Raw genomic sequence first — 27,379 nt, forward strand, 5'->3', positions numbered from 1 at the left:
GAAAACGTGAAGATAACGAACAGTGACACGGCCCTCAAATTCTATAAAGAAGACAAAATTGAGAGAAAACACGCAAAAGGTGGGAACTGGTGCTTAGGAAAAGTAAGCATTTCCTGTTGATCGGTCATGCCTGAGTGAGCTCCATATCAGAGGTAAAGTGATGGTAATGAAAGGTGATCAGTCTCATAACTCCTACAAAGAACACCAAAATCAGAGTGGGGCAAATACGGACCCCTGGGCACATCAGAGGTGGGTTTATGTGCCTAGAAGGAGTAAACATCCCTTGTTGACGGGTCACACCCACCTTGAGTCCTATATCTTGATAAGGAAAACGGAGCTATCCGCAGTCAAAATCAGTATGTAAAGACCGGCTTAACATTTGGTATGAAACACGTCAGACAACATTCAACGAATCGACAGGTTGTAATTGCAAGTAAGATTATGATAACGACCATAGACTTTGCAAAATGCGTATTTTTTAAAAACATTTCTTTGGCAATAGATGCTTAGGTAAGGAGAGATGCAACGTAATTCCAATTCCGTATTTTAATTAAATCTTAACTATATGAAAAGTTATACACTGAAGAATATCTTTTGGATATCATTGAGCAGCATGGTTGAGGTGCACTTTGTCGTTTGTGCTGCCGCGTTGTTATTTTGCGGAGGTTGATAACAGACTGAAATGAACTGAATTATCACTAGATCTTATGTAATTTGAAATGTACTTTCACTGTGAAAATCATGCTTGGATATCCCGGGCGTCGTAGAAGGATTCAAACCGGTAGTATCTACAGCATAAAACATATACAAACATGTGTGAATTTATATATATATATATATATATATATATATATATATATATATATATATATCCAAAATTGAAATAGAGTCTCAGTAATCGGATACTAATATTAAAAAAAATATGAAAAGAAAACACAGAAATCCTCCGTAAAGATTTAGCGCTTTCATTACATCTTCAGAAGCTTTACAAAAATGTATAAATATAGCAACGAACTCTTAATTGAACATAACTGCCGTGAGTGAAGAATGTGAAGGATGTGATACATTTTTGTAAAGCTTCTGAAGATGTAATGAAAGCGCTAAAGCTTTACGGAGGATTTCTGTGTTTTCTTTTCATATTTTTTTTAATATATATATATTAATACGTTTATATATAAAGCATAAATATAGCAATGAATTCTTAATTGAACATAACTGCCGTGAGTGATGAAATATTCAATATATATATATATATATATATATATATATATATATATACCCCAAAACAGAGAATATCTTCTATCAGGTTCCATAATTTAATGAGCGAGTGTGCAATGCGTATAAGCTAAATTGTTGAAAGTAAAAGAAATGTATACCGGTATATGACAAAAAGGAGTTTCTGTAAATAAAAAAATCCTGACTTCATAAGAATGTGAATATGTTGAATACCCCAAGAAAAATAGATACAATTATACTTCTAAACGTTAGAAATGATATATATTATATATATATATATATATATATATATATATATATATATTTACGATTCTAAGTTATATAATTATATCCACAACAATTCCACTTTAATGAATTAAACAATTGAAGTAATCAAAACATTATCATACAAATTTGTAGCTCATGGAAACTTTAGTAAATTTCTGTCTATAAAATCAAAAATATACTTACATAGTAATAGGTCACAATTAACCGATACATATAGATAAAAACAGCAAGGAAAGTGCCTTGAATAAGCAGTGACTGCATAGGACTAATGGCAACCAAACTAAGAGCACACGAATATAGGGACAGATAACTCTACCTCCGATTAATAACTTTAATAACGTCAAATTACGGAATGTTAGGTAATATAGGATTAAACATTCTTTTTGAAGAATTTATCGATGTGTAAACTCCGGACATTTTACTGAATTTACTCACAAACTGAATAAAAGTGCGAAGCACTTTTATGTTAAGTTTATGAGTAAAATGTCCGGAGTTTACACATCGATAAATTCTTCAAAAATAATGTTTGATTCTTATAATTCCAATTCATTCACTTGATTAACAATTGCAAAAATTTGACTAGTTTCCCCGCACTATTCTAAAGAATTTTTAGTAAACTTGAAATCACAGAATTTTTCCCAAATCAATAGCATTAAAACCTATGACTTTTCAACACTATACACGACCATTCCTCACGATAAATTAAAGACTAGACTTTTTGACATCATAGACAGTTGCTTCTTCAACAAAAACGGAAAACGCAAATATCCATATCTAGTGATCAGTCATTCAAAAACTTACTTTGTTAAACACCACTCTGATTCCACGCACAAGTACTCTGAAGTTGAAATAAAAAATATGCTAGAGTTCCTCATTGACAATATCTTCGTGGTCTTTGGTGATCAGGTCTTCCAACAGTCTGTTGGAATTCCCATGGGCACGAATTGTGCTCCTTTGTTAGCTGACCTGTTTTTATATTCATATGAAGCAGAATTTATTCAAAAACTTCTACGTGAGAAGAAAAAATCTCTCGCTGTGACCTTCAATTCGACTTTTAGATATATCGATGACGTTTTGTCTATTAACAATGATAGCTTTCATTCATATGTCGATTTAATATATCCCTGTGAGCTCGAAATAAAGGACACCACAGAGTCGTCCACTTCTGCTTCATACTTAGATATTTTATTGAAAGTAGAATTAACGGCAAACTAACAACTCAACTGTACGACAAACGGGATGATTTCAGCTTCTCCATCGTCAACTTCCCACATTTATGTAGCAATATTCCATTATCACCTGCATATGGTGTTTATATATCTCAACTGATTCGATATGCAAGAGCTTGTTCTGGGTATAGTCAGTTTTTAAATCGAGGTAAGCTACTGACAAACAAGTTGATGGTACAGGGATTTCAACAGTCTCGATTGAAGTCAGCATTTCGCAAATTCTATGGTCGTTATAACGATCTAGTTCGTCAATACAACCTCGCATTGGGTCAAATGCTGTCTGACGTGTTTCATACCGATTGTTAAGCCGTTCTTGGCACACTGATTTGACTGCGGATAACTCCGTTTACCTGATCAGGATCACGGCGGGTGTGACCGGTCAACAGAGGATGCTTACTCCTCCTAGGCACCTGATCCCACCTCTGGTGTGTCCAGGGGTCCGTGTTTGCCCAACTATCTATTTTGTATTGCTTGTAGGAGTTCTGAGATTGATCACTGTTCGTTATCTTCACCTTGCATTTGCATACTGTATTGATTAAACTCTTGTACTGATATTGTTTACAATTTTATATGTATTCACATAACATTATCATTGTCCACCGTCTCTTAAACTGGCACTGCCCTTAGACGTGTGAAGCAGTTTGATTATTTGATATTGTATATTTCATTTTGTTAATTTAAATCTTGTCTCGATCAGTATTTCATATATAATTATAATATGTGCAGTGCAGAAATGTGAACTCTGTCAATATTGGCATTTCTGAATGATTGTTATTAATTTGTTATAATTAATTGCTCAACTAACCAGTAAAATTTAAAATCCAAGTGACCAGTGAAAATATTATTTACAGCCCTGGTACAGTGTTGTTGCAGTTATGATAAAAGCAAAGCCTATGTCTGCAACAATTATGGTAAAGAATGTCATGCAAGTAATGCAAGTATCGGAGTAATAAGACATTCCCGATACTGCCCTCAACAAGATCAACTCTGATCTACTAGGGTGAAGCTTATTGTGTCTCCCGAGACGGAAGGATGCCTTCTACAGTGTACTACTTCAGGAGACCTGGTGAACATGATGAGTTTCGCCCAAGAGTTGGTGTTGTTGACTTTTAAATTTTACTGGTCAGTTGAGAAATTTCACCGTCCTGTTGGACCAGTAGATATGAAAAAGACTGTCCCGAAATCATAAAAAACCACTCATATGACATTAATCTATATCATCTTAATACTATATTGTTCGTACGTAATGCCATTCTATTGGAAAACATTAGGATTGTTCAGTTCGATACAAAATGTTTTTAGAATCAGTCGCTGTAATACATTTTTTCTTGTATTACTTCCAAGTACAACTTAATAAGATACGAACTTATGTACATCCAAACAGTGCTTGGATGCTTTTACCTGTCAAATTTGCTAGTCCGATCATGAATGAAAACTGATAAAAGTAAAAGAACTTGTCAACAATAATATCCTTTATAAAAAGTTTATAGATTGGGATTTTCAAAAACATTTGGATAATGTTAAATTAAATGTCTTTGTAACCCTGCTCAATCCAAAAATGAAGGACAACAACAACTGAATTCTACCGCTTTGAATATCCAACCCCCTGAAGAAAAGGAATTTATAAAATGAAAGTATGAAATCAAATATAACAAAAGATAAAGAAGTAATTAATCGGTCTTCAAAGAAGTTAACAAATGTTGTCGGGAAGAGGTTTGAAATTTGTACCAACAAAAACAAAACAATAGGGTGTGTCTGCGTGAATATGTTTTTGAAAAAGAATCAGAGAATGAACCGTCTTTCAATAATGATGAAAATTTCAATAAAGAATAAATTAAAATATAATATGACACCAGAGGAGGGAAGTGAGAAATGGCTCAAGACGTTATTAGAGGTCTAAATAGAATGTTTCTAGTAAACACGCACCAAAGAAAAGGCTATGAAAGACCTACTGGTGGAACAGAACATAGTATTAAGACCTGCAGAAAAGGGATCTGGGATAGTGGATACGAATAAATAGATTGATCAAGTAGAAAATGAAATGATTAACAGCGTGTCCTACACCTATGTCACGTGCGACAAAAGCAAACTACCAACAAAATAAAAAATTAGCTAATGATATGCATAAAATGGATCAATTTCGTCTGTATTTTGACATTATCTACTACCCACTGAAGGCGCATGGGAGTGGTTAATCGGAACTGTTCGGAGGATATTGGATGCTATGTTCATTGGACCGCAAAATCGGAATTTGATCCATGATATTTTGAGTACGATTATGGGAAAAGTTTCAGCTATAGTTAATTTGCGACCACTAGTACCTGTGTCAACAGACCCAGATCTACCGTTTGGGTTATCTCCGAATGTGTTGCTTACCCAGAAATTCGCAAGTGATAATGAGGATTCATATCTTTGTGATATTGGCCATAAACATATGCTGAAAGCTAAATGGAAACGCTCGCAAGAACTTGCTAACCAACTTTGGAAACGTTATCAGTCTGAATATTTACACTCGCTTCAACCGAGTCGTAATTGGGATCGCGCATCACCGAATGTGAAGGAGGGTAACATTGTCCTTGTCAAGAATGAAAGTCTCCGTGGTCAATGGTCCTTAGCAGTAACTGAGAAAATCTTTGCAGGTAATAACTCTCTAGTTAGGAAAGTCCTTTAGAAACAATGTTCCGGTAGTTCTCACTAGTTATCCCATTGTTAGCACTGTGATGTTAGCAATGCACTAACCTTTGTTCAGCGCGTGACTTATATTGACTGATGTGAATTTTATTTTGCACATGATGTTTGCATTGTTGTGTCGCAAATTTTTTTCCTGAGGACTATTTTGTGATTATGGTCATGATATTTATTGTTACGATAATTTTGGTAAATACTCTTGTAGTCATGTTAAACATATCAGGTGGGAAGTGTGCTGCATCATTTTTTCTTGCCTTTATTTTAGAGTTATCTCTCTATAATTCCCATGCTATTTATTACAATTGTTTTGATTGGACAAAAATAAAGCTGAACAAGAGTGTATACATCAATAAATCCGAAAACGCGATGTATTTATACACGCCTGAAAACAAATAACATGCAAGGTGAAGATAACGAACAGTGATCAATCTCAGAACTCCTACAAGCAATACAAAATAGATAGTTGGGCAAACACGGACCCCTGGACACACCAGAGGTGGGATCAGGTGCCTAGGAGGAGTAAGCATCCTCTGTTGACCGGTCACACCCGCCGTGATCCTGATCAGGTAAACGGAGTTATCCGCAGTCAAATCAGTGTGCCAAGAACGGCTTAACAATCGGTATGAAACACGTCAGACAGCATTTGACCCAATGCGAGGTTGTATTGACGAACTAGATCGTTATAACGACCATAGAATTTGCGAAATGCTGACTTCAATCGAGACTGTTGAAATCCCTGTACCATCAACTTGTTTGTCAGTAGCTTACCTCGATTTAAAAACTGACTATACCCAGAACAAGCTCTTGCATATCGAATCAGTTGAGATATATAAACACCATATGCAGGTGATAATGGAATATTGCTACATAAATGTGGGAAGTTGACGATGGAGAAGCTGAAATCATCCCGTTTGTCGTACAGTTGAGTTGTTAGTTTGCCGTTAATTCTACTTTCAATAAAATATCTAAGTATGAAGCAGAAGTGGACGACTCTGTGGTGTCCTTTATTTCGAGCTCACAGGGATATATTAAATCGACATATGAATGAAAGCTATCATTGTTAATAGACAAAACGTCATCGATATATCTAAAAGTCGAATTGAAGGTCACAGCGAGAGATTTTTTCTTCTCACGTAGAAGTTTTTGAATAAATTCTGCTTCATATGAATATAAAAACAGGTCAGCTAACAAAGGAGCACAATTCGTGCCCATGGGAATTCCAACAGACTGTTGGAAGACCTGATCACCAAAGACCACGAAGATATTGTCGATGAGGAACTCTAGCATATTTTTTATTTCAACTTCAGAGTACTTGTGCGTGGAATCAGCGTGGTACATGTATATATACACATGTATATACAGGATCCAGTTGTTCTGAATGTTTTATGCATACAACTTTTATGATGTATAAACTACCCCAAAATCAGGTGAAATTGTATATCGATTTAGTGAATTGCTACATTCTTTAAAGAAATATATCAAAAAATTCATTATTATCATATCCATGGATGACTCTTGTGTTTATTTGTAATAAAATGTAATCATTTTGAAATTTTACATTATGTCCATTTACATCTACATACAAACCAAATGTTCCCTTTAAAAAAGAGGGGGCATATTGCTTTTTATTTTTCGGTCGGTATGTCAGTCTATCGATCTGTAAATCAAGTCTTATCCGCTCAATATCTCAAAAACCCTTTGCTGATAAACATTAAATTTGTTAACAGGTACATCTTAGAGAGTAGATAACCCTATTGATTTTGAGGTTAGATGGTCAAAGGTCAATCCACTATTAATAAATGATACATAACCCTGATCAATTTTGCACCATGGGGGCATACATGTATCTGAAACATATCTTATTGTGTCGCCTGCGTTACACGCAGTGGCGACATATAGGGATCACTATCCGTCGTCTTGCGTCGTCCTGCGTCGTCGTCTGGCGTCGTCGTCGTCACAAAAAATTTCTGTCACAGTTTTCTCAAGAACCACATGGGGCAACTCCCTGATATTTGGCACAGAGCATCAGTGTGGCCAACTGTATTGTGTAAGACATTTTCGAATCTGTCGCTTATCAACTTCCTGTTTGCCGGGACTTAGAATTTTTTACAGCAAAAAAATTTCTGTCACACTTTTCTCAAAAACCACATGGGGCAACTCCCTGATATTTGGCACAGAACATCAGTGTGACCAACTGTATTGTGTAAGACATTTCGAATCTGTCGCTTATCAACTTCCTGTTTGCCGGGACTTAGAATTACTTTTTCAACATTATACGTGATATATTACATATAGAATGAACTAGCAGGCGACACATGTCTTCCGGGGAAGACTTAATACTGAGTTGAATTTATATCTGCAGCTACCTAGTGCCCAACTGTGAAAAGATGGTGTACTGGACAGGTACTTCTGGTACCCCTGGTGAGAGGGCACGACCTAAATGTCTGATGTCATTGGAGCCTATAGATTAGTTTCTAACCACATTGACGAGACAGAAAGTTGGATTGTATGTTGAAGATATTGCTGAATGCTGTGGTATGTGTTTAAGCTAGTAGCATTGTCATGGAATTGTTTTCATTTTTTAAAAGTGGCGTTTTTTTTGGCAAAAATAATTAGAAATGTTTCATACTTTACATGTAGGATTTATACATAACTATCATACTGTTCAAAATATGAAATGATAGGCTCAAGATTTTAGGATACAGATAAAGTAATTACAATGTATGTTTATGAGTATCGATTGGAACCTATTCAAAGGAACATTTCTTTGTGTTTTCATTTTCCCCAAATTAAGAGTTATTTTAGATTGTAAAGAAATATTTGTTTAAGAAATCAAGCAGTCTTGTTCACCAAAGTCTGTCTTTTTCATTCTTGTAAACAGACTTCTTAAGATAAGACCAGATCTTTCATCTTTTTTTCTACAGGATTCTCAGTCACACCAACTTCCACCTCACTTTCCATGATGTCACGAGCTGGGCCATGTCTGAAACATGAACATCCATGAATTATCAATTTTGTGTGCATATGTTTTGCACTTTAAATGATTAAAAGTGTTTGTCATTGAATATGTCTTGATAAATAAGATGTAAAGTGACATTTAATAATTATTGTATTTACTTTTTTATGTCAATGATGCTGACTGGAATTCAAAATAATGGTTACCAGTTTTGAGAAACAACTCTTTTAGCAGTTTTAACTGCTGCATGGAGCTAGCCAGGTCAAAAGACCTTTGATCAGGGTGACATTTGATTATTTTCCTCTCCGTGAATCCCATCTCCCATTTATTACTCAGTCTGGTGCTTGGCTGTGCTAGCCAAGGAGTTTTAAATGTTAAATGTACCTGTAAATACCAGCAGAGTTTTAAAACAAAATATATTAAATAGGTTTGTTGATCCAGATCAAAACTTATCTCTTACCCAAAAGGACATTCATAGCATACTATTTTCCTCTCTGGCAAACATATGCACACTTTATACTTGATTTTCTTTATGGAAGCCAAATAGAATTTCTTATGTACTCCAAGGATTCATATCTAACAAAAATCATGATTAATAGTCTAATTATACATGTACACGTGTGCTGCTCAAATGCTGATATATATGCGAGTGGTTTGTTTATCTTGTTTTAATTAATTTTCTTTATTCACTTTACTGTGTTTGACATTTTCTGGGCTATAATTAATATATACTTGGTATGCCTCTGTATAGATGTATATCAATTTATATATAAGTACACATGTACAGTGTATATTAATTAGTAGTTCATTTATTAGACCTGATTTTTATAAGTATTCACTAAGCCTATAACATTAAACTAAGAATGAAATGTTTTCCTGGACAAACAACATTCAAGATAATATAAATAATTCTATATTTAAAACAATTATATTGAAGGTCTATTTTTTTCCCAATTCACTGCGTGGGTCAACGTATATCTTATTTGCGCTAAAAAAAATTATAATATGTAAAATGATTATAAAAATATTGATTAATGAAATTGATACCTGTACTGTCATTATTTGTGACAGATCACCAGCTGCAAAGTGTTGTACCACCTTTTCTAATCCTCTGTGGTTTTCTATCCGTTCCCCTTCTTCCGTTAGTCTCAAAATCATGTGTCTATGGATTTCTTTAAACGATAATTTGAGCGTGGCATTTGACAATAGTGTCAAATATAAAGTGTGTGTGTGGGGGGGGGATCATTGCCTGAAATACATGTGATGACCCCTTCACATGCATTTTACTACGGATAACTCCGTTTACCTGATCAGGATATAGGGCTCACGGTGGGTGTGACCGGTCGACAGGGGATGCTTACTCCTCCTAGGCACCTGATCCCACCTCTGGTGTGTCCAGGGGTCCGTGTTTGCCCAACTTTCTATTTTGTATTGCTTGTAGGAGTTATGGGATTGATCACTGTTCGTTATATTCACCTTTCATACATACATTTTGAACTTTATCGGTATTTTAACCATAAGAACATTGACAGTTTTCAGATTTTTGTGTTAGAAATCTCCCGGTTTGCCATTTTCGCTGTCAATGTGAACCCAGAAGTTCCCCTCTATACCATGGGGTAGAGTTCAATGCTCATTTTTCATTATATTTTAAAAAATATATTACTTGATTGTTATTATAACGCAACATCGGAACACCAAAATGCATATCAAAGGTAAAACACCTACACCTTCACATAAAAACCATTTACTCTCCTCTCTTGAAATATATACTTCGTACGATAAAATGCGTTGCTCAAATATAGCGTTGCCCTGCGGAAGTAGTTATGTGCATGTGCGAAAGTTATCGTGAAACAGTCTATGCGAATTTAGATTTATCAATGCCGTTTTGTTTATTAATAATAATACTTTTCATTTATATATCGATTCGATACTCGAAATAAAAGACACCACAGAGTCGTCCATTTCTGCTTCGTACTTAGATATTTTATTGAAAATAGATATTAACGGCAAACTAACAACGCAAATTTATGATGAACGGGATGATTTCAGCTTCTCTATTGCCAACTTCCTATTTTTATGCACCAATATTCCATTATCACACACCACCGCCGCGGTGGCCGAGAGGTTAGAGCGTTCGCCCCGCATGCGGAAGGCCGGGGTTCGAATCTCGCCCTAAGTCGTTAAAAAACAGGTAGTGACAGTTCCATCGCCAAACGCTCGGCATCAGATGTGAATATCACGGGTCCTCGGAGATGACCTTAAAAAGGATGACCCGTGTCACAGTAGGTGTGGCACGCTAAAGAACCCTCACTGCTCAATGGCCGTAAGCGCCGACCATAGGTCTACATTTGAAGCTCTTCACCGGTCTTGGTGACGTCTCCATGTGAGTGAAAAATTCTCGAACGAGACGTTAAGCAGGATACAATCAATCCATAATCACATATCGACAGGGGATGCGTACTCCTCCTAGACAACTGATCCCAACTCTGGTGTGTCAAGGGGTCCGTGTTTGCGTGTCAACTATCTATTTGGTATTGTTTATGATTATCTTCAACTTTCATGCATATGGTGTTCATATCTCTCAACCTATGGTCAGTTTTTAAATTGAAGCAGGCTACTGACAAACAAGTTGATGGTGCAAGGGTTCAAACAGTCTCATTTAAAGTCAGCATTTCGCAAATTATATGATTGTTATAAGATTCTAGTTTGTCAATACAACCTATCAATGAGTCAAATGCTGTCTTCATTTTATAGTTGTGAGATTGATGACTCTTGGTTATCGTCACCTTTCTTGTATATAAAAAAGTTTCAAAGAAAAATTTCCAAGTCACCGCAGATTCATACAATTAAAATTATACATTTCCGCATTCCAACACAGACTCATCGAGAAATCCATTGCAATAAATGTTGAATAGGTTATAAAAAGTAATAAACAATTTATTTCAAGGTTTTCTGTTCTTACTTTAATTTCGATATAATTCATAAAATTGACATGCGTTTATCAAGTTTATTCCTGTATTGCTATCAAATTGGAAATTGACCCAAAATGAGGGGAAACGTTTTATTATAATGTAACGAAACCGAGGGTATGGGGTAGTTACATAATCTTATAATCATGGGCCACTGTTTATCTTTTAATAAATTGTCAAGGTACAAATGGTTACTTTGGTTGACCACAGTTTATATGACGAACGATGACCAATTGATGGTCCACTTTGAAATAATATCTTCACTTGATAGTCATATGTATAAGAATAATATTCTATAAAGTTTATAACATTTATTGCGACGATCCTTTGGTCAAATTGTATATACACATACAATAGTAACTCGTTTGGTTGGTACAACGTTATTTAGTTAAGTATACAGTGACGAACCAATCCAGGACGTTCCTATTACTAAAAGGGCTTGTAAATTACTATAAAAACGTTATGTCACTCTTAATAAATATGTGGTTACATGTAACCTAAACTTGGTACTATTTGGTACCTACCACTGTCTTATTTCTGAAGTGTACCGAGTCTCTCTCTGCAGTTGACTGATCTTCTCTCTCCAAACTGCTGTCTTTTATTTACATCGGTTGTTGTTATGACGTAGTAACGTTTCAAACTGATAACGCCATACGTTTATCTAAGTTAGCGCGTTAAATTTCTTAATAACGTTGTACCAATATAAACATAATAAACATAACATATTTTATAACAATATGTAAATCAAAGCAATCAAGTTCAATAAAATCAATTGTAGTTCGTTTCTATTGTTCATATTTTGCTTATAAATGACTTCAGAAGTAGTTTAAACATCGGGTTCAGGGTTCATAATTTTGTATCATAAGCGGTTAGTCTGAATGAAAATCACAACATTGTAACAAACGATATGGATTTAATTGGATAATTATAAAGTTATATCTGCTATCAGGTCAGTTTAATGTTGTATAGGTATAAAGCAGTGTATTGAATGAGTGAAGTCCTGAACCGTAACAATAATATCTTAACGAAGAATAAGCATGTACATTTTCCAGTCAGTTTTCCTGCAATTCACCAGATCAGTGTATGCCCGATGGTGGTAGTCTTTGTTGTAAATTAAAGAAATATTGGATAACAATTTGAATATAAAGCTGAGGTTTATAGATTATCCTTGATATTTCTTAAATCATAACAATATTGATATACAAAGTAATTAGCACTTCAATCCTTGTTAGTCATGACAATACTGAAATGCAAAGCAAATAACACCTTGATATTTATCAGTCATAACAATGATGAGATACAAAAATAAAATATTAATCATAATCAATATTTGCGACGACCAAAACACAATTAGATATACTTGAAATTACATGTATATTTTTCTATCTATAAATAGTTGATAATATTGAGGGTGGGTGTCCATCTGGACCATGCTGCTTTTGCATTTAAACAGAGTATAGGAAGTAGAGGTAATTTGATTTGATAGTTTAAATGAAAATGACGTGGAGTGATTTGGTTCGAGTATATGCTTGTGTGTATTTTTCAATCGAAGGAGGGGTGTGTGTCTGGATCCATACTGGATCAACTTTTGTAATTAAAATCAAAGTAGGGATTGTATTTTTCCACTTCTGCTTTATACTTACATACTTTATTGAAAGTATACATTAACGGCTAACTAACAACTCAACTTTATGACAAACGGGATGATTTCAGCTTCTCCATCGTCCATTTCTCATAGTTATGTTGTAATATTCCATTATCACCTGCATATGGTGTTTATATCCCTCAACTGATTCGATACGCAAGAGCTTGTTCTGCTTATGGCCAGTTTTTAAATCGAAGCAGGCTACTGACAAACAAGTTGATGTTGTAGGGGTTTCAACAGCATTTCGCAAACTATATGGTCGTTATAACGATCTAGTTTGCCAATACAACCTATAATTGGGTCAAATGCTGTCTGATATGTTTCATACCGAATGTTAGGCCGTTTTTTGGCACGCTGATTTAGACTATGGATGACTTCGTTTACCTGATCAAGATATAAGCCTCACAGCGGGTGTGATCGGTCGACAGGGTATGTTTACTCCTCCTAGGCACCTGATCCCACCTCTGGTATATCCAGGTGTCCGTATTTGCCCAACTCTCTATTTTGTATTATTTCGGTTGAGCATCACTGAAGAGACATTATTTGTCGAAATGCGCATCTGGTGCATCAAAATTGGTACCGTATAAGTTTTACATTATAAGAGTTATGAGATTGTAAAATTCAATCGATGAACTTTTATTATGTTTTATTTTGCTCACACAAGTCATGGATGTTCAGACAATTGTGATGTCAACTTCTCCAAGTGCCCTCTCCCATTTGAATAACGATGTTACTTGCCTGATTATATTTATTATTCACATTGTTCTTTTACAATCTATTTCTGAAATTATCGGTATCAATGGTGTTATAACTTGGACAGGAGTAAACATTAAATTCGGCGGTAACACATCCTTCCCCAACCCACAATTTGACGAAATGTATACATGTATTTTGAAAAGTGTGCTCCATAAAACTTTGTTTTTATCATAGATGTGATACAACAGTTAAAGGCAAGATAATAAAGGATTTGGTACCGAAAGCTTTAATATGTTCTGCTATTTATGTGAGTCCTAGGACCGCAATGATAAGCACGTCCTCATATTTCGGTGTAAAGGGAGTAAATACAAATAGGTAGGCAAATAATCTAAAATGATAAAATTGAGTAAAGAACAAACTTCACTCACGACGGAAGATCTTCGATGAATGACTTGAATTTCATTTTGCCCAGCAGCTGATGCATTCATAGATTCATCATCTGTGATACTCGTTCTACCCCTGAGATTAAATGTCCCTTTACTGGTGTGTCGAGGGAGTACAGCTGCGAAGGTGTTGAACAGAACACCGTAGACGATGATAAGAGACAGTAATACCAGGTAAAATAATGAAGTAGTAACATTTATTAACAAATGCAGAAATAAGATGGATTAAGATACTAATATTCGAAAACTTGATTCAATAATTTCTATCCATATATTTGTCAAGAAATATGTCAGGAAATGTCCATATCTATGGATGGAAAAGGTGATTTTCATCATATTGAAAATATTCTTGGATCAATTGTTGCATCCCTACTATATCTGATTTTCTACTGTGTCATCAGCATTAACTTTACTACCTTGTTCCATAATACGTGGCTTTTATTGTTACAAGAGAAAACTTGCATAATTGTTCTTACCATTTTGAATACGATTTCAGTGGCACATCGTATAGCAGCGGAAGTCACATACCGACTAAAACCGTTTATTATATACATAAGTACTACGCCATCAGCGGAAGTAGGTGTGTCATCGCCCAATCACTCCCTACAACGAGGTCAAAGCACAGTTTAAGCTTATGATGATATTCCACACACAATAGTTCTTTGCATTTGATGTTGTAGTAGTTTAGGCCTTAACCCCGAGTATATGTATTCCATATATCGCGTGTGCGTGTAGACTGTGCTGAATTAGTACTTTATGAAGGTATCGTTAAAGTTTGATCAGTCAATGAGGGAGGCTAGGTATCTTACACCACCTCTGCTGTTTCCAGTGATCTGTGTTTGGCTTATTCTCAAATTTTTGTTCTATATAGTACGGAAATTTCCCCATCTTGGTTACCTTTTAGAACTTGACAGTTATGATTACTTTATTATGTACTGCCAAAGGATTTTAGTAATATCTATTATATTGTATTTTATTTGAAAGATTTGTCAATTTAATTAACACAACTATTTGTCTTAAGCATAAGTACACAGTCCTGTTGCAAAATCAACTATTGTTGGAACGTGCTATAGGCCCCTAACACAGACAAATTTTATTGAGAGATTAGCGACATTAGTGAAATAATCCTTCCCTGTGATTTTAACATCTGCGCATTGAATACCAGCAATAAACTTCTCCATGCACACATTAAAGTCTATTTGGACTGACTCGTTTGATCAATGAACGCACACGTGTACCTGATAAATCTAAATCTCCAATAGATTATATCCTGTGTAATAATACTGAGAAAATATGTCCATCTGGTGTCATCAGTGTTCGTCTCAGCGATCATGTTCTTATTTACTGTACTAGAAAATCATCCATGTCATCTGTGACTGATTTTATATTGTTTTACGTCCCTCTTGAGAATTTTTCACTTATATGGAGACGTCACTATTGCCAGTGAATGGCTGCAAAATTTAGGCCTATGGTCGGCGCTTATGTACAGCCATTGAGCAGGGAGAGATCTTTATCGTGATACACTTGCTGTGACTCGTTGCCTCGATTTTTGTGGTCACATTGGAAGGACCGCCCCACTTAGTCACCTCTTACGACAAGCAAAGGGGTTCTGAGGACCAATTCTAACTCGGATTCCACGGGACTTGTCAAAATAAGTTCCAGAAAGAATTATAAGAAAGATATTTTACAACATTTTTAAACGAAGCTGACTGAAGCAAATGTTTTCATGCAAATGATGTTAATGAATCATGGGGTGTTTTAGAGAAATGTTAAGGGACATTTTAGACAAAGTTGCACCGATGAAAGAAAGTAGAATAAAACAGAAAAAATAACCAAGAATGACAAATGAATCACTTGCGAAAGAAGCATTTATTGAATTGAAGAAATTCTTGAATGCATGAAGAATACATATCTTATTGTAAAATTAGAAATATAGTTCATAGGTAATGTAACAAAGCAAAGTCCGACTACTTGAACGAAAAAACAAATGAGGATAAACGTAACCTCCAAAAATGCGATAATGTTTTAAAAGGGTTGAGTATCAACAAAATTTCAATATTAGTGGTAACATTGTTTTAGATATTAATGATGAAAATTATTTTGAAAATAAAACAATTGCAGTTCACCTTAAATTCTTTTTCACAACAATTGCAGGAAAGCTTGTAGAGAAACTATCCTCTCCCAAATGTTTATACAATTCAACTTAAGTAGTTTGTTTTATAAAAACAGGAAAAAATATTTTTAAAAATCATTCTTTGTAGTCCTAATGTTACCACCAACACAGTTATAGATGGGATATTAGCCCGATCTCTCAAAGATGTAGCACCAATCATTAAGCTTCCCATCACTTTTTGATAAATCAGAAAAAATTGTTTCCAAGGAACTCAAAATTGCCAGAATAAAATCTCTTTTCAAGAAAGCTGATAGGCTAAAGCCAAAAATCTATAGGCCAGCAAGCATTTTAAAAACTATATCATTAAAATATTAGAAAAAGCAATATACCGTCAACTCCAATTTTTTTTTTTATTATCAATGACATTATTTTCAATGAAGTTTAGTCAGGGTTTAAATGTTTCCTACAGACAGCTGCCTAGTTCCTTAACATCTTTTCACTTGAATGATTCTTCTTCACTTCCAGAAAGCCTTTGACACACTAGATCATGAAATACTCTATGAAAAACTTTATGTAATCAGTGTTAAGTCAATCAATTGGTTTAAATCGTATTTATCTGGGATAACACAATCTGTTACTGTAAACAACACAAGTTCTGGAGTAGGAAATGTTACATATTGGGTATCACAAGCGTTGACTTGGGCCTCTTTTATTCTTAGTATATGCAAATGATCTAAGTGCAGGTATTGATCCTGAATGCAAAGTTTTATTGTATGCAGATGACGCATCCATTTTATTTTCTCATTCTAATGCAAAATTATAGCTACGAAGTTGTCATATATGTTAAAAAGCTGTCATAATTGGTTAGTAGACAACCAACTGTCGCTTCACCTGGGACAAACTGAAAGTATTTTGTTTGAATCACACTTCAAACTTTAATTTTGATTGTAGTTATTTTTCCATAGAGTATAATGTTATTAGAATAGAATGTAAATCATGTGTCAAATACTTAGGAGTTTTTATTATACAAGCAAATCAACGCATGAAGTTGTATGCTGGCACAAATCGTGTCTGTCTCTACTGCCCAGAAAATGACTTGGTACTGCTCTAATTCAGTGTCATATTGATATAGGGCCCACAGCGGGTGTGAACGGTCGACAGGGGATGATTACCCCTCCTAGGCACCTGATCCCTCCTCTGGTGTGTCCAGGGGTCCGTGTTTGCCCATCTGTCTGTTTTGCATTGCTTATTGGAGTTATGAGATTGGTCACTATTCGTTATCTTCACCTTTCATTGACTATGCATGTCCATCTTGGTACGAAGGGTTGACAAAAAAGCTTAAGAACAAACTACAGGCTATTCAAAATAAAGTTTTTACATTCAATTTAGTTTCATCTCCCAAAAGTAACGCCAATGTTAAAACAAACCCGGAATACTTGAATATTAGCAACGGAGTGAAACAACTTCGGCTGAAACACGTCCTTAATATTTTTCATGCAAAGTGTCCATATTATTTGAAATTTGAAAAGTAATTTCAGAAACAATTGTTCAACCAGATCAACTGATGGAGTAAGATTAATTTCTTTGTACCAAGCGTTGAGAAAATAGAATAGAAAACGTTCTGTTATAAATAAAGGCGTCAAAGATTGGAATGTGAAGATAACGAACAGTGATCAATCTCTTAACTCCTATAAGGATTACAAAATGGACAGTTGGGCAAGTACGGACCCCCTGGACACACCAGAGGTGGGATCAGCTGCCTAGGAGGAGTAAGCATCCCCCGTCGACGGTCACACCCGCCGTGAGCCCTATATCTTGATCAGATTGTCTAAGCACAAGTACAGTTTGATAGGTTGTATTGGCAAACTATATCATTATAACGACTATAGAAGTTGCGAAATGTTGACATTAAACAAGACTGTTGAAACCCCTGCAACATCAACTTGTTTGTCAGCAGCCTGCTTCGCTTTAAAAACTGCTCATACGCAGAACAAGCTCTTGCATATCGAATCAGTTGAGAGATGTAAACACCATATGCAGGCGATAATGGAATATTGCTACATCAATATGGGAAGTTGACGATGGAGAAGCTAAAATCATCCCGTTTCTCATAAAGTTGAGTTGTTAGTTTGCCGTTAATATTTATGTCTCTTTTGGGTTTAACATTAAATCTTTTTAACGGCGGGTGTGACCCGTCGACAAGGGATGGTTACTCCTCCTAGGCACCTGATCCACCTCTGGTATATCCAGGGGACCGTGTTTGCCCAACTATCTATTTTGTATTGCTAATAGGAGTTATGAGATTGATCACTGTTCGTTATCTTCACCTTTCATGTATGCTGAAATCATTTGAATATTTCAAAATGGATTGTTCACAGACTCTTATACCATTCTTCGTTTTACAAGGTGATCATTCTTAAAGTTCTGACATATTTCTCTATAAGCCAGAGAGGAAAACAGTGCATAGATATGAGTTTCGTGTTCCTTTCACTTTCTTATAAGAAAGCATATTGCTCATTTGCAATGCATGATCTTAATTCAGTTTTAGAAACTAAATTTGTAAACTATGTGTACATGTTTCTTCTGATGGGTTGAATAAACTACCTATGTATTTTAACCATGTTTTATCATTCTTGAAGTATTACTACAAAATGAATGATCCTTACATGTAACGATTGCTCTTTCAAGTAGTTACAATCGCGGTACTGTTTTAAGCTCACCTCAGCTAAACTTTTCCCAACCCTTGCCACCGTCCACAGTCTATCAGTACTATCAGCACTTTGATTGATAATAAACTTTTCTTTATTTCACATATAGCAATGCTCAAAAGCTTTTGATGTATATAAAGTTGTTGCAAACACAAAATGAGGAGCAGATAAAGATAATCTTCTACATCTGTATCACTCGCTAATCCAGTGTCAACTAGATTTCGGCTGTATGGTATATGGAGCGGCATGGACATCCTATACTAAAGCTTTTGATGCAATCCACCATCAAGGATTTTAACAGTACACGGGATCGTTTCGAACCTCTCCTGTAGACAGTTTACGAGGGAAACAAACCACCTCTCGGCCATCGTAAAATAAACCATATCTTGCGATACATAGTTGAATTAAACACCCTGCATTGACTGCGTTTTTCATCCGTATACGTAGTTTGAAGATTTATATGACAAACACAAGACATGTATAAAACCAATCGGTCTACGAGTTAAAACATATAGATGATTCTAATTTACCTTTGGACCATCATCTCATTCTGAAACACCTACATACAAAATGTTAATATCCTGAGTAGACACACCACAATCTGAATACAAAAAATCAGGGGGGGATGGGGGGGGGGGGGGGGGGGGGGGACTCCGTCAAGCCCAAACTATCCGAATTAAAACAGTCTAAACAATCCTGAGATTTGATTAATACAGAGGGTTCAAAATACCAAAGTAAAGTCGCTGCTGTTGCTGTAATCATCAAAATGACGTTTTCTCTTCACGACTTCCGAACGAAGCAATTTATTCCGCCTAAGCAAAGGCATGACTAAATTAAAATGTCTAATGACAAAATTAAAATGTCTAATGACAAAATTAAAATGTCTAATGACAAAATAAAAATGACTAATGACAAAATAAAACTTTGTATTGACAAAATTAAAATGTCTAATAACAAAATTAAAATGTCTAATGACAAAATTAAAATGTCTAATGACAAAATTAAAATGTCTAATGACAAAATCAAAATGTCTAATAACAAAATTAAAATGTCTAACAACAAAATTAAAATGTCTAATAACAAACATTATATTATATTCTCAGACTCCTTGTCTTGTTTGCAGTCAATAAGCAACACGGATATTGATCATCCATATATTTTAGATATCTTACACCGGTACTATCGACTAACTAAACAAGGTAAAATAGTTGAGTTCCACTGCATTCCAAGTCATATTGGTATCCATGGCAACACCAAAGCAGACAAAGCGGCAAAACACGCGCTTCAATATGATGTTGTACACTTTGGAATTTCTTATACTGATCTAAAATAAAGCTTTATAAAATTTCTATTTGGCAAATCCAATGGTGTTTCTGTGACACAAATAAACTTTATTCTATTTAAAACAAAGTACGCAAATCGTACAACTCTGTGTTTAAACGCCAGGACGAATTGATTATTATCAAAATAGACACATTCTCACTTACTTTACAGAGAACTTCAGCCTGAATGCATATATTGTGACTGTCCATTAACTGTACATCACATTGTTTTTAGAATGTAGTGATTTTTCGACCATACGAAATAGACTTTTTGATAATGTACAATCAATGCAAAAACTTTTTACAAATATTGACAATCAAGTTATCACAAATTTTTTACAGAATACGACTGCTTATATACATGAAATGTTATATTTGTTTTAAACTGTTTGCATATTTTTAACTTTAATGTCCGTCGGATGAGATGTTAATGTCAAGGATCACAACACCCTTGTAAAAGATCATTTCTTCGATTTTCAAAAAAGAGTAGTCTCACTTGGAATCGTCAGAGAAACTCCAAAGCTCTTTCATACCGAACATTTTCCACATAGTTAACCGCCGTAAAATGACCGAAATATTGTCAAAACTACTTTAAACCCTAAACAATCAATCACCCATTTAGGATAATTATTAAACCAAGAACTGATCTGACAAACGTTATCTTATGTGTATCACTTTCATTGGTATCACATGTCAAAGTGTATCTGTGCATATCAATGCACAAATGTGCATTTCCATTCAGGATTGCCCGACAATAAAGCACAGAGGCTATAACAAGGTTTATCTTATTCTATAACGGTAATAATTTTAATTAAAAAAATTTAAAACCGAATCTTGTCGAGATATGCATTTCGTGGGTATAAAAGACGAGTGAATAGTCCGGTGCCGGTCGAATAGAGTTATTTATCCGATATACAAGTGAGTGTTTTAATCCACGTCTCCATTTAGTGTCTAGAATGTAAGAAGTAAGAAGGAAGTGTTCAAGCCTAACAGGTATTTTATTTCTTGTTTACTTCACCCAGCTCCTTCAATTTCTGATGCAGTTCTACGTTATTAGTTATATACTTGTTATATATTAATAAAGTTTATCAAAATTACATAACCATCAATAATTCTTGTTTTAATACTGCTATATTCACCGTGTTATCTGACTCTTAGGATCATCCCATTATGGTGATCTGATTCCAGTTTACAAGTCCCAAAATAGACAAAGTCTTTCAAATCCAACTAATTTCATAAACAAATAATTTTTTTCAGTATATTTTCTGCATTTTGATTTTATTAACCAGCAGCTTTTTTAAACAACTATGCTAGATAAATCTCAAGATATTGTACTTCTTTTCACACGGATGTGCATTAAATTTTTACTTCGAATTAAATTCAATGCGAAGTAAATAATTCGAATTAAATAGCGTTCACACGGCGGTAATTTAATGCGAAGAAAACATGAGCATTGAATTCGTATGCATTTCTGAATTAACGGGTGCGCGAAATAAATGAAAATGACTATATCATTAAAAATTATTTTTATAGATATTTTAATGAATATTGTGCACATACAGAATTAATTGTTCAAAACACTACATAGTGCGCTACATGTACATGTTTAAAATGCACATATAACTAATTTACAGACATGGAGTTTATCGTGTTTGGTTTTATAGGTTCCCAAGAAATCATTTATTATTTCCTTGCAATCAAGACAATATATTGCTTCTTCTTGAGCCCAGTTAACAGATTGGAACGTTCCGCCGACTAATGTTGTGACGTTATTTTTAATTACGGATATGTTTATTTGACGTCATATGGTATGAAATTTTAAAAACAATGAGCGGCATATTTGTTAAAATCTGAAAAGAAATAATCATATTGTCATCATGTTAAAACACTGGTATCGTATCTAAAATCAATTCCTTCCATATACATTACTCAGCATGCCTATACAGAGCACAGATTTAGTCTGACGTTATCTAATGGCATACTGTTTGTACATGATGTTTAGGTGATTACTATATTTCAATTAATTTTTCGCTCAGAAATAACAAATATCCATAGCTAACCACAGGTATGATGCATGTTACCCAAATTTACCATGACGCATGCGTCTACATTTAATTCGTATTAGATTCGTTCTGCGTTCATACGGACTTAATACAAAGTAAATCTGATTCTTCGTGTGAACCACAGGGGCTAAGCCTGTTTGGGCCCGAACTCTGTGATACCATAAATTATAGAAAGGGGTCTAACTCTGAACCAGATAAAAAAAACTACTCACTCGCATCAAATGCCTAAAAATCCTAAACTAGGCGCGTGCTATGCGTAATTTGCAGGTCTCCCTGCATAGATTAATGCTTTAACTACTTGCATGCCAAATTGCAAGCAAGTAACAGAGATAGACGTCATCATTCTCTCGATTTCCCCTGTTCATTTTTACTAGAACATTTACCGGTCCAGGTCACTGAGTGGTTTCTTTCCTATGACAGCAGCTAAATTCAGACTAGTGTGGAAGATTTCAGACCTATCAATTAAAATTTCACATCAAATATACACTACTTCCTCGTACTTGAATAATGTTCTTCGTGTAGACGTTTCACGGATCATTTTGTCCTCAGCAGCATCAGCTGTTGACAAGATCTGCCATTTTAATGAGCGCGACTAAACGGCAAGTTTGTTTATACGATATAAAGAACGTTTTTAAAGTTAAAGAAACCAACCAAATTGTGTGTTACATGTAAAATTAAATTATAAAAGTGTCTTTTTGCTAGTTTTCAAAGGATGTTGCTAAAACGCGGAACGGAAAGGATACCGTTCCGGTAAACGGAAAATATTTTATGCAAACATGTTATGAGGAGGTCAGCATTTTATAAAATCAAAAGGCTTATTATGAACAAGGAAAGCAGAAATTACAGAGAGAACAGGAAGTCATCCTCAGAATCCACCATTTCTTATTATGTATTTAAACACGGTGGATTTTGTGGATAAATATACTAATTTACATGTGCTTGCTTAAGATTTGGCGTAGTAAGTTTTGGTAAAAATATTAAGCAAGCACATGCTGGTACCATTCTTTTCCCCGGCTTTGTCACCCCACCTCCCAAATTGTGACAGTATGTTGTTTCACAAATGAAGAAAACAAATAAGATAAACATACTGAAAAAGACTTGAATTATAATTGAACCCGTTTCAAATTATATTACTTTATTTTGGCTGCTACTCCCCGAAAACAACATTGTAAAAGATTAAATAATTTTTTGAACAATTTCCCCCAAACATAGCCTTTTTAAATCGAACGTGCTTTTAATCGAACTAGAGATGTTTAAGATAACTGAATTTCAATTTAGTTCTACATGTACGCCTGGTACAATATACATTTATGTATCAAATCAAATTTCAAAGCGAACGAGTCCGGTGTAGAAAAAAGGTTTACCTCATTTGCCGATATCCTGCGGATTAGTGTTGAAACTGAAGAGATACAGCGGGAAAGAAAGATTGAAACAGAATCAATGTAAACTAAGGTGAAGTTTACGACCCATAGTAAGAGGAATCAACATATTTATTTTAAAATATGTAAAATTACTAAAAGGCTAACACAGAATTTATGTTTGAATGGAATTAAAAGTCATCTCATATCTAATCTAAATTTTAAGATATACAAGTATTTAATTAAGAAAGGAACTGCCAGAAGTCCTCCCTATTTAGGATTGGAGTGCTGCGGTCACTAAGTCTCTGTTAGTTAAAAAACTAATAAATCAAACAAAAGATATTTAACTTGTTGACTTAATAAGATTATGAGTTATCGTTGCTTTATACATATCACACTCCCTGCTGTAAGCACACACATATAGATAGTAAATGACGTTTTGTCACGGGGGTGGGTGGGTATATAAACCACAAGTGTTCTTTTCATTATCTACCCATATATGTACATGTAAGTGTCACTGCACACCTCTGTCAATGTCAAAATTTCAAAAATTTTGTAAAACGCCTGGTAAATTCTGATACAAACTTTTAACTTAATTCGCTTAATCAATTTATGATGCAAAATTTTAAGATAAAGTTGTTTTATCGCATGTAAACAATTCCCAAATTGTTGATTTTAATGAAAAGGAATGATTTCCCCCCGGTTTTTGGCGTTATCTTATCTACACTAATCATTCTAATTCTTAAATTCCATTCCGTCTTCCGTTTCGTTTTCCGTTCCGCGTTTTAGCAACACCCGTTTTCAATGGGGCATTACCTGTCATTTTGACACTAAAAATTAAATTCAATGAAAATTACTCAATATTATATATTTCAGTAATAACAGCCGTATTTAATTATTTCAAACACTTTTTAACCTCAAAATGTAATCTTATTTGGTCTATAAAATAGGACAGTAAACGCTTATCTAAATTAATAATCCAAAATTTCTTCGACACTTCCTGCCCCCAGTTTGATGAATTGCATCACTAATGCATTTTTATGCTGTTTGCCAAACTCTCTATTTTGTATTGCTTATGAAAGGTGAAGATACCGATCAGTGATCAATCTCATAACTCCTATAAAGGTGAAGATCAGGAACAGTGATCAATCTCATAACTCCTATAAAGGTGAAGATAACGAACAGTGATCAATCTCATAACTCCTGTAAGCAATACAAAATAAAGAGTTGGGCAAACACGGACCTCTGGATACACCAGAGGTGGGATCAGATGCCTAAGAGGAGTAAGCACCCCCTGTCGACCGGTCACACCCGCCGTGAACCCTATAGGAGTTGTGAGATTGATTGCTGTTCGTTATCTTCACCTTTCATGCTCTAAGAAAACTTCCAATGAAGGATAATTATGATTTGGCACTTTATTCACTTGTCCAAACTCATATCTTTCGAATTGTTCAATGGAAGTTTATCAAACTTGACGCAGTAGTAAATTTTGTTTGGAAAAAGGTTGCTATCTCAAAGGTCAAGGTAATTCAGGAAACGATAAAAACAATAGCAATATCCGTTCGAGTTCGTTGAAAAACACGCTCTGAAGTTTTATTCCCCTTTCCATTTGTATACTACGTTCGCAGTACTTGCACATTTAATGCATATGAAAAATTTCATAATTCGGCCTATTTCCATTTTTGATAAAGAGTTAATAGAGGGCGAAGCTCTCGGGCCGTGAGAGCAGATCTTGCCCTAAAGGTAGCACGTACATACATGTTTAAAAGGAAAATATTGAAAACTAATCAAAACTTAAACCATACCTATGGAACTTGAACATTTTGGTCCAAATGGCGTTGATTCGAATACAAGCGCTTGGACATGTATTTCTCCATTTTGAATCTCGTTTACCCTAGTTCACGTCGTTCTGAGATGATACATAAAATCCGTAAAAGCATGTAAATCTTATTTTCTTAATCATGTATAATCTCTCCTCGATTAACGCGATTGCATCATGTCTCCTATGTTTGCTAAACACCCACTCGGATCACCTCGGTCGACTCCATCTAGGGTACCGGAATCTGCCGAAGTTTGCCGAATGGCTAAATACTGATACTGAATATGACGTCACAATGCAACGTTAACATCAATATCCTTATATTTCCCGAGTTCAATGAATAGGCGGATCAAATGTCTAAAGTCATGCATTAAGGTGCATGTTAGGATGCTTTGATAGAGCTCTGTCCTCACACGTTAGGTGCTAACTACGGGATATGTTTTGTCCTGTTATAGATATAGATACTGTTCGTTATCTTCACCTTTTCATACTAATGCCAATACATTTTGTACAAACACGTTCACACCGTAAGACATATTTTATCCTGCCTCTGATAAAAATCTTGGAATTTCATTGGCTGAAACCAATACTACATTATTAGTTAGTTCCTTTTCCCTAGAGAGGTAATACGGAAATATATAGGGTCCTTGAAAAACGATCATATTGGGCGAGGACCCCATATATTTCCGTATTACCCCTCTAAGTAGCTGCAGAAAAGGCATATTGACATTATTCATTCTTGATGCTTTTCTAATGTACAACTGTCATAATAAATGACGGCAATGTATGTATTCTTGAGATATTTTATCAAACATACAACAATAAAAAAAAAAAAGTGGCTGCAACATTTAAACCATCAACAATGGGATAAAAAGTTTTTCAACAAGTTGAAGATTCAAAACAATTCATTTCTTTTTGTATACCTATGACGTCATAATATTCGCTGACTCCAGTGACAGGGTATATGTAACCTCATGACGTCATAGTACACATGTGTGGTCAGTAAACAACATGGAAGGGGCATATTGAAAATATTAGGTTAGTAAGAGACATACGAAAGCCGGATAGGCTCATTTTTGAAAAGTAAAAAAAATGTAACTCATTATAACGAGTTAGTATCTCGTTATAACGAGTTAGTATCTCGTTATAACGAGTTAGCTATCTCGTTATAACGACTTAATTATCTCGTTATAACGAGTTAGTTATCTCGTTATAACGAATTAATTATCTCGTTATAACGAGTTAGTATCTCGTTATAACGAGTTAGTATCTCGTTATAACGAGTTACTTATCTCGTTATAATGAGTTAATTATCTCGTTATAACGAGATAACTAACTCGTTATAACGAGTTAGTATCTCGTTATAACGACTTAATTATCTTAATTAACGAGTTAGTATCTCGTTATAACGAGTTAGTATCTCGTTATAACGACTTAATTATCTCGTTATAACGAGTTAGTATCTCGTTATAACAACTTAATTATCTTAATTAACGAGTTAGTATCTCGTTATAACGAGTTAATTATCTCGTTATAACGAGTTATTATCTCGTTATAACGACTTAATTATCTCGTTATAACGAGTTAGTATCTCGTTATAACGACTTAATTATCTCGTTATAACGAGTTAGTATCTCGTTATAACAACTTAATTATCTTAATTAACGAGTTAGTATCTCGTTATAACGAGTTAATTATCTCGTTATAACGAGATAATTAACTCGTTATAACGAGATAATTAACTCGTTATAACGAGATAATAAGCTTCCAATAACAAGATATATTATGGAAACTTTGTAGGTCCTTCTCAAGATTGTTCCTGAAATCTAAGATTAGTTTTTAAACAAGTCGTTGCAATAATACAATT

The 27,379-nt window shown here is 34.7% G+C and overlaps 1 protein-coding gene and 1 long non-coding RNA gene across 3 annotated transcripts in view; both read left to right on the forward strand.

Annotated features, from left to right (window-relative positions):
- Window positions 1–15: 15 nt before the first annotated feature.
- On the forward strand, window positions 16–8,499 carry LOC125651483 (uncharacterized). 2 transcript variants are annotated; one of them, XR_008803198.1, is made up of 3 exons: window positions 16–152; window positions 7,783–7,955; window positions 8,345–8,499. It is a non-coding gene; the product is annotated as an uncharacterized LOC125651483 (long non-coding RNA). The 2 variants fall into 2 exon arrangements; XR_007361260.2 differs by lacking the exon at window positions 16–152 and adding an exon at window positions 3,595–5,371.
- A 12,657-nt stretch (window positions 8,500–21,156) lies between these two features.
- Window positions 21,157–27,379, forward strand: part of LOC125651630 (uncharacterized) — a 35,413-nt gene continuing 29,190 nt past the window's right edge. Inside the window, exon 1 of the mRNA XM_056165838.1 lies at window positions 21,157–21,265. The gene's annotated coding sequence lies outside the window, so the exon portion shown is untranslated. The remainder of the gene's footprint in view (window positions 21,266–27,379) is intronic.

Source organism: Ostrea edulis, chromosome 5 (genome assembly GCF_947568905.1).
Source record: "Ostrea edulis chromosome 5, xbOstEdul1.1, whole genome shotgun sequence".
Taxonomy (NCBI): domain Eukaryota; kingdom Metazoa; phylum Mollusca; class Bivalvia; order Ostreida; family Ostreidae; genus Ostrea; species Ostrea edulis.